General features: G+C 44.0%; 1 long non-coding RNA gene across 5 annotated transcripts; it reads right to left on the bottom strand.

Annotated features, from left to right (window-relative positions):
- Window positions 1–2,402: 2,402 nt before the first annotated feature.
- Window positions 2,403–7,460, bottom strand: LOC119341451. Of its 5 annotated transcripts, none has more exons than XR_005165105.1 (7): window positions 7,140–7,460; window positions 6,479–7,043; window positions 6,291–6,377; window positions 6,094–6,189; window positions 4,175–6,011; window positions 3,824–4,043; window positions 2,403–3,144 (listed from the first exon to the last, which is right to left on the bottom strand). It is a non-coding gene; the product is annotated as an uncharacterized LOC119341451 (long non-coding RNA). The 5 variants fall into 5 exon arrangements; XR_005165106.1 differs by lacking the exon at window positions 2,403–3,144 and having other exon boundaries at window positions 3,733–4,043; window positions 4,175–4,564; window positions 5,749–6,011; XR_005165108.1 differs by lacking the exon at window positions 2,403–3,144 and having other exon boundaries at window positions 3,733–4,043; window positions 6,479–6,684; window positions 6,868–7,043.
- Window positions 7,461–7,704: the final 244 nt, after the last annotated feature.

Below are 7,704 nucleotides of genomic sequence, written 5' to 3'. Positions count from 1 at the left end.
CGGCCGGCCAAGGAGGGCGTGCCAAGGGGGGAGTCCTACTCCCACCGGGAGTAGGACTCCCTTCTTTCCTAGTTGGAATAGGAGAAGGGGGGGGAGGAGGAAGAGGGGAAGGAAAGGGGGGGCGCCGCCCCCCTTCCCTTGTCCTATTCGGACTAGGAGGGGGAGGGGCGCGCGGCCCCCTCCTGGCTCCTTCTCTCTTCTCCCTCGTGGCCCATGTAGGCCCATTAACCCCCCGGGGGGTTCCGGTAACCTCCCGGTACTCCGGTAAAATGCCGATTTCACCCGGAACCATTCCGATGTCCAAACATAGGCTTCAAATATATCAATCTTTATGTCTCGACCATTCCGAGACTCCTCGTCATGTCCGTGATCACATCCGGGACTCCGAACAAACTTCGGTACATCAAAACTTGTAAACTCATAATAAAACTGTCATCGAAACGTTAAGCGTGCGGACCCTACGGGTTCGAGAACTATGTAGACATGACCTAAAACCATTCTCGGTCAATAACCAATAGCGGGACCTGGATGCCCATATTGGTTCCTACATATTCTACGAAGATCTTTATCGGTCAAACCGCATAACAACATACGTTGTTCCCTTTGTCATCGGTATGTTACTTGCCCGAGATTTGATCGTCGGTATCCAATACCTAGTTCAATCTCGTTACCGGCAAGTCTCTTTACTCGTTCTGTAATATGTCATCTCATAACTAACTTATTAGTTATAATGCTTGCAAGGCTTAAGTGATGAGTATTACCAAGAGGGCCCAGAGATACCTCTCCGACAATCGGAGTGACAAAACCTAATCTCGAAATACGCCAACTCAACATGTACCTTCGGAGACACCTGTGGTACTCCTTTATAATCACCCAGTTACGTTGTGACGTTTGGTAGTACCCAAAGTGTTCTTCCGGTAGACGGGAGTTGCATATTTCTCATAGTTGCAGGAACATGTATAAGTCATGAAGAAAGCAATAGCAGAATACTAAACAATCAAGTGCTAAGCTAATGGGATGGGTCATGTCAATCACATCATTCTTCTAATGATGTGATCCCATTAATCAAATGACAACACATGTCTATGGTTAGGAAACATAACCATCTTTGATTAATGAGCTAGTCAAGTAGAGGCATACTAGTGACTATATGTTTGTCTATGTATTCACACATGTATCATGTTTCCGGTTAATACAATTTTAGCATGAATAATAAACATTTATCATGATATGAGGAAATAAATAATAACTTTATTATTGCCTCTAGGGCATATTTCCTTCACAAATATCCCCGGATAACTTTTCTGTGAATAGCATGGTAACTCACACATTGCAGACCTGATAACTTATGTACCCCCGCCCTGATAACTTTGGCGACCGAAGGGGAAGGGGAGTTGACGAACTATTGTGTGAATAGCATGATAACTCACACATAGAGACCTCATAACTTATGCACCCCGTCCTAGTAACTTTGGCAACGAGGGGGAGGGGGGTTGATGAAATATCCTTTCGGTAGATTTTGTGTCAATGTCATGATAACTCACACATCTAGACCTGATAGCTTATGGATCCCGGTCCTGATAATTTTGGCACCGGGGGGAGGGGGGAGTGGGGTGGGGGGAGTTGAAGAAACATCCCCTCGGTATCTTTTGTGTGAATAGCATGGTAACTCACACATCGCACAAAACCATTTGCTCCAAGTTTAAAAAAGAGAAGGTCTGCGCAAGGGAGGAGATAACCTTTTTCCCACAAAAAAACAATTTATTTCTCTACGCCCAAAGTTACCACAGTGTTTGTGAGTGAGTTATCAGGTTCGTGTCGTATATATTACCATGCTCTTTATAGAGAGTTATTGGCGTGTGTTACAAAAAAATCCATGTGGTCCAAAACATTACCACAGTGTTTGTGCATGAGTTATCTGATTCATAGTGTATAAATTACCATGCTCTTTTTACAGATAAGTTATCGGGATGTGTTCCAACAACATTTTTTTCTTCGGGTCAATAGTTACCACGATGTTTGTGAATGAGTTATCAGGTTCGTGATGTATAATTACCACACTCTTTTACATATAAGCTATCGGGGTGTATTACAACAATTTTTTACCTAGGGTCAAAATGTTACAGCAGTGCATGAGTTATCTTGTCTATGATGCACGAATTACTATGTACAAAAGGGAAGAAAAAATGGTAAAAATAAAGAAAGGAAAATGACTTGTTTTTCTAGTCAAGTATGTACCAGTATAGATATTTATCGATCTTTTTTGTAATCACAAGTCAAAACTAGACGAGGTGGATATGACAAGTGATGAAGGATCAAGAGGTAGTGAGTTCAAGTCCCACCTCCTACAATATTTTTATCACATTTTTTCTACCATGCCATAAAATAAAAAGAAAGCGGGAGCAGTGGTGGGATCGCCAGAAAATCGCGCGCGTGGCGGAACGGGAGAAGCGGGAGCCATCGAGGGAAGTCGTGCGGATCTGTCGCTAACGACCACCTTTATTTATTGTCACCGTTGCAGTTACTAATCTTCCAGTTCCCCTAAAAAAGGAAGTTACTAATCTTCCAGTGCACGCCTCGCCTCACCGGCTAAATCCAACTCTGGCCAGATCCACCACTCATCTGCAGTCCATTACAAGAAACCAGATCGACAGTGCTCTTCCACTACCTGATGTCTACCTCTTCCTCATCTCCCGTTCCGCCACGCGCGCAGCGGGAGCCATCGAGGGAAGTCGTGCGGATCTGTCGCTAACGACCACCTTTATTTATTGTCACCGTTGCAGTTACTAATCTTCCAGTTCCCCTAAAAAAGGAAGTTACTAATCTTCCAGTGCACGCCTCGCCTCACCGGCTAAATCCAACTCTGGCCAGATCCACCACTCATCTGCAGTCCATTACAAGAAACCAGATCGACAGTGCTCTTCCACTACCTGATGTCTACCTCTTCCTCATCTCCCGTTGTCGATGATATCTTGCCGCTGATTCCCTGCTCGGACTGCAACGACAAAATCAAAGCTTGTACCCAGTTTTGAAACAATCACATTGTCTCCAGGATTTTTCGTAAAACTGTAAATAGCCTTCTCAAGTGCAGTAGCTTGATTAGGGCACGGCATCCTTCCTGATTCGGCAGCACCAATCCTCACTCTTTGTGCAAAATAATCCATGAAAACAACGAGTGTCAGGTGTAATATCACATAAACACCACAAGTCATTCTGCAACCAAAAAATTGAACACTCTGGTTCGCCGCATAACAGTTTACTCAGGATGCATTGCTACATCCATGCAGTTCAGATCACACAACAAATTTTAACAAGTGTACGGGTTAACTTATTAATTTGTCCATTCTTTTCATACTTAAGGCTTAGAATCAAACACCAGACAACAATCAGGATCAACAACAAGTGCACAAACTGTTATACTAAATCTGAAACTCTCTTTACTCAGGGGCAGACTGCCTCCATCGTACACAGCAAACAAGACCGGTTCCTACAATTTTGGTGGGTCGAACACAGTACGTTCCCAGTTTCTACAATTTTCCACTTACATACGAAATCATTCTTGTTTGCTGTGTTCGAGCACAGCACGTTCCTGGGGTTTTCTAGCTCCGCGGACATCTGTTATTTCCTTTCAGTTCTAGTAGTAGTTTGTATTAGGATCTGAACCATATGGTTTCTCTTAATGGAAATCGGAAGACGAGGCCCTTCTTTTATTCAAAAATAATAATGAAAGCATTCAATCAATCACCACTCATATACTGTCTCACTTTTAGATATGAATAGCTCAATGTGTCCCTACAAATTGCACATCTGCATAATGCCATACCTTCACGTCCACCCAGGAGCTTTCAGGTCAATCTGCTGGTCAGATCCTTAAGGTGACCCCTCCCCCCTGTGCATTCATCGCCGCCTCCGCCACACAGATCTGCCTGTCTGCACTCACTTCCCTCTTGGGCGCCAACTGCTGCTCAACCAGTGCGACGACTGGGTAGTGCAGAGGCTCCATCCGAATGTTGCTGTCAGTCACCTCTTCCAGCATGGTTGTTCTGCGTAACAAAATCGGCAAAATGTAAGATCCATATCAGGGTACCCAATCAAAATCACTTCGAACACGTAAAAACAGGTAAGATTCGAACAACTTAATGGGCTGCATCAAAACTCCATCTTTAGCGCCTACCTTCTTGTTTCTACAGATGTTTGTCCGTCGAGGCCACCACTCTCCCTAATGGAAGGATCCACACGCTTGAGGTAGGAGATAATTGCATCCCATACCCTATCCATGCATTAACTCGGTTGCTGTCGTAGTTCACTGAAAGCAAGTTTCCCGATCCACGAACCGACATGGACAACAAAATCCTTTGGACTATCATTTCTATTCTAGATTACTAACATCTATAGTGCTTGAAGATGGCCTGAGGTGGCATGGAGCCTGATGCCGGCCTAGCTCCACCACTGTGTTTCCAGCAAGGTCTTCCATATCTATAGATACGAGAAAGAAGCTGAACGTGCACCTCCATTGCCAGTACCTCTCGACCATTTCTATGTCACCCCAATAACCAAAGCAGGCCTGCAGTTTAGGTAAAACAATGGAGGGCTGGTCTAATTATCCTGTCATTTAATTTTCATTAGCAGCATACAATTCAACTTTTAATTTTAACAGAGCTGCTCTCTGATCCTCACAATATTTTTTAACCTCTATTCTATTCTCATCAAGGGACTCCAGGTTTTTATAAAGTAAACTTGCTTCCTTCTTCAAAGTCTATAAAATAGAACATGGCTCACTATGAAAATTGATGAAATTCAAACTGAAAAAGAACAAGGTGCTGTTTTTTACAAAATGCCTTATGTTACTAGTCAATGTGATCCTTTTGATGGAATGCCTCACTAGTTTCAGCCTTCCTGCCATATTGGAGTACTCTTGTTTCGTTTGGGCTTTCAGTTCATTAATCTCTTTAATGAAAAACATATATTCTTTCACAGAAATGGTCTGATGTTCCATTGTCTTCTCTTTCCTTGCAATCTAAAACATCAGAAGGATCACATTGACTAGTAACAGAATTGTTGTCCCATTGACACTGCAAGCAGCAAAACATGAAAGGAGCACAACATGAGTACATCAAATGATTGCTAAGTGATACTCGTAATCCCTTTTCTGAATTCTTGCATGAAAAATTAGGCCATTAAAGTAACTAAAACATAAACCACGCCCACAAATCATTATTCAGCTTGAATCTGCGGAATGACTTAATTTCGTACATGGAAACACGTCTAGCAAGATAGTTGTATCACAATAAAGTGTCAATCTAAAAACTTATGCCTGACCTACCTAGCTAAATTCTGCACACACATATTATCATCGATTCATTGAAAAACAACAGAGCCAAAATTGTCTGCAAAATGTTAGCTACTTGATTTTTTGTAAAGTTTATTTTAATTCTGATATCAACATCGGGGGCGTGTGATGTACTGAACCCAGTGCTTACTACATTCAAAAATCACCAACCTAGTCTGCTCCATACATGAACATTCAGACTGTTTTTCTGAATTTTGAAATTTCGTACATGGAATTGCGTCTCCAACAATTGTTGCATCAACTTAAAATACCAATCTTAAAAATACTGCCCCAACTGACAATTTCCTACAGATGCTAACATCAATATACCTAGAACCCTCACATGGCGGATACCACGCTTATCAGTTCAGAATGCAGACACTGATTTTGTGAGTTCATACAAATGCAACTCCCCATACCTCTGAGTCCCACCCAGGAGCTTTCGGGTTCAGTTTGCCAACCAAATGCTCCGACGCCCGCAGTGAACCTTCCCGCCCAGCATCCAACCCACCATCCCTTGCACAGATCTGGCCATTCGCGCTTAGCGCGGGCATTTGCGGCTCATGTTGACCGGCTACCGAAGCTGTTACTGGAAAGTGCATGAGCCACAGCCCAGTTTCCAGCTGCCAAGTTGCAACCTCCGACCATTGTTACTTTCATCCAAATTAGCCGAACCACCCTCCTGCAGCACCAACACAGGTTTAGTTCTACATTTTACTGCTTTAAGAACTTCGCTAACAAAAAAAATTCTCACAGCCTTATACCTTGCTGGCCAGCACCTCCTAGGCTTGATTCACTACTAACATTATGATCTGCCCCTCCAACATTTACAACTCGAGTAGGGATTGGAACCTGCTCACCTGTTAATGCAAGAACACACACAAACTTTTAATTACTTCCATAATCAGACATACAAAATTAACAAATATATGTTCTCAAAATGTATGATGCTAGCCCTCACATGCTTGGCTTGGTTCCATACTAACATCATCAATTGGCCCCCCGACATTTACAACTTCAGCAGCCCTTGCAACCTGCTCATCTTTCGCTGTAACAACACACACAAACATTTAATTTCTTCCATCAACAGAACTACAGTTAAAAAAATATATGTTCTAAAAATCATCCTGCTAACCCAGTAGCCCTCACCATTCTCATCATACAAGTCTTGGTACATCTTAGCAATTTGATTGTCCCTCTGTTCATCTTGGAATGCCTTCAGCTGAATTTCTCCCTGATACTTCCTAGCGAGCTCTGCATCTCTCTCCTCCTGCTCTTTAGCTTGCCTTTCTGCATCATGTTGATACTTCTTGCGACCTCTGCATCTCTCTCCGCCTGCTTTTTAGCTTGCATTCCTGCATCCACTTCATACTATCTTATCTGAACCCATGTCACCATAGGTGTCTGCGTTCTTCAGTTGTACACTAAAATCTATGAATTACACACAATCAAGCTTCTGCACTGTCCTCTTATTCCATCCGGGTGCTTGGGAATTCATCTTCCCAGTCGATAGTTCAGACGTAAGAGGGGAGTTCTACCTTTTCCCCGACAAGATCTGCGCATCTCTGCTCTTAGCATCCTTTTCCTGCACCACCAGTCCACCACCGCCGGCTCCACGAGCGCCGGCTCCGCCACCGCCTGGTCCACCAGCAGGCCGCCATTCGCAACTACCGGGGCAGGCACCAAACTCTCTCCAGCCTCCTCTCCAGCAGATCTAAATCACGGGGAAAAACCAAAACACACTTACTCAGCTATCCCACCGCACCAAAAAATGCCGAAAATCTCGCCGGATAAGGAAGGATCCACATACCTGCCGATGGGCTACATCAAGAATTCCAGGGTCGATCGCCGCCGCCGCCGCTCCCGGCCTCTAACTCGCGGTCGTCGCCTTCACAACGCCACTCGCTTTTTGGATGAGAAGATGCTGGAACCTACATTCAATTCGATGGCGGAGCAACCCCACCGTAGAGTGATATTCTTGATCCACGGATCAGATGGCGACTCGGATTCTGATCCATGGAACACCTCGCCGGCGGGGAACAGCCGTCCAACCGCGCGTCAACTCTGCCCATTGTTCCCCGTACGTATTTCGCAACAGTGCTCCTTTTCCTGGAGACCAGCAGTGCTTGTATAAAATATTGGCACAGATCCAGAGACCCTCATCAACGCTGTGGATAACGAGCTCATTTGAGCTCGAGCGCAGTTACTCCATGTCCCTGGCACAGCTTTGACGCCCAGGAAGAAGAACTCTGAAAAACAAAAGAGAGAGAAAAGGCCTAGCGGCGCTTCTCGTGTAATTATCTTATTTTATATTTACTAATTGGAAGCAGCATTATGATCCTCATTAATCCACATCATCAAAATTAATTAAACCG

Source organism: Triticum dicoccoides, chromosome 7B (genome assembly GCF_002162155.2).
Source record: "Triticum dicoccoides isolate Atlit2015 ecotype Zavitan chromosome 7B, WEW_v2.0, whole genome shotgun sequence".
NCBI lineage: Eukaryota > Viridiplantae > Streptophyta > Magnoliopsida > Poales > Poaceae > Triticum > Triticum dicoccoides.
The sequence above is the reverse complement of the archived record's forward strand: the minus strand, read 5'-3'. Positions and strand labels throughout refer to the sequence as shown.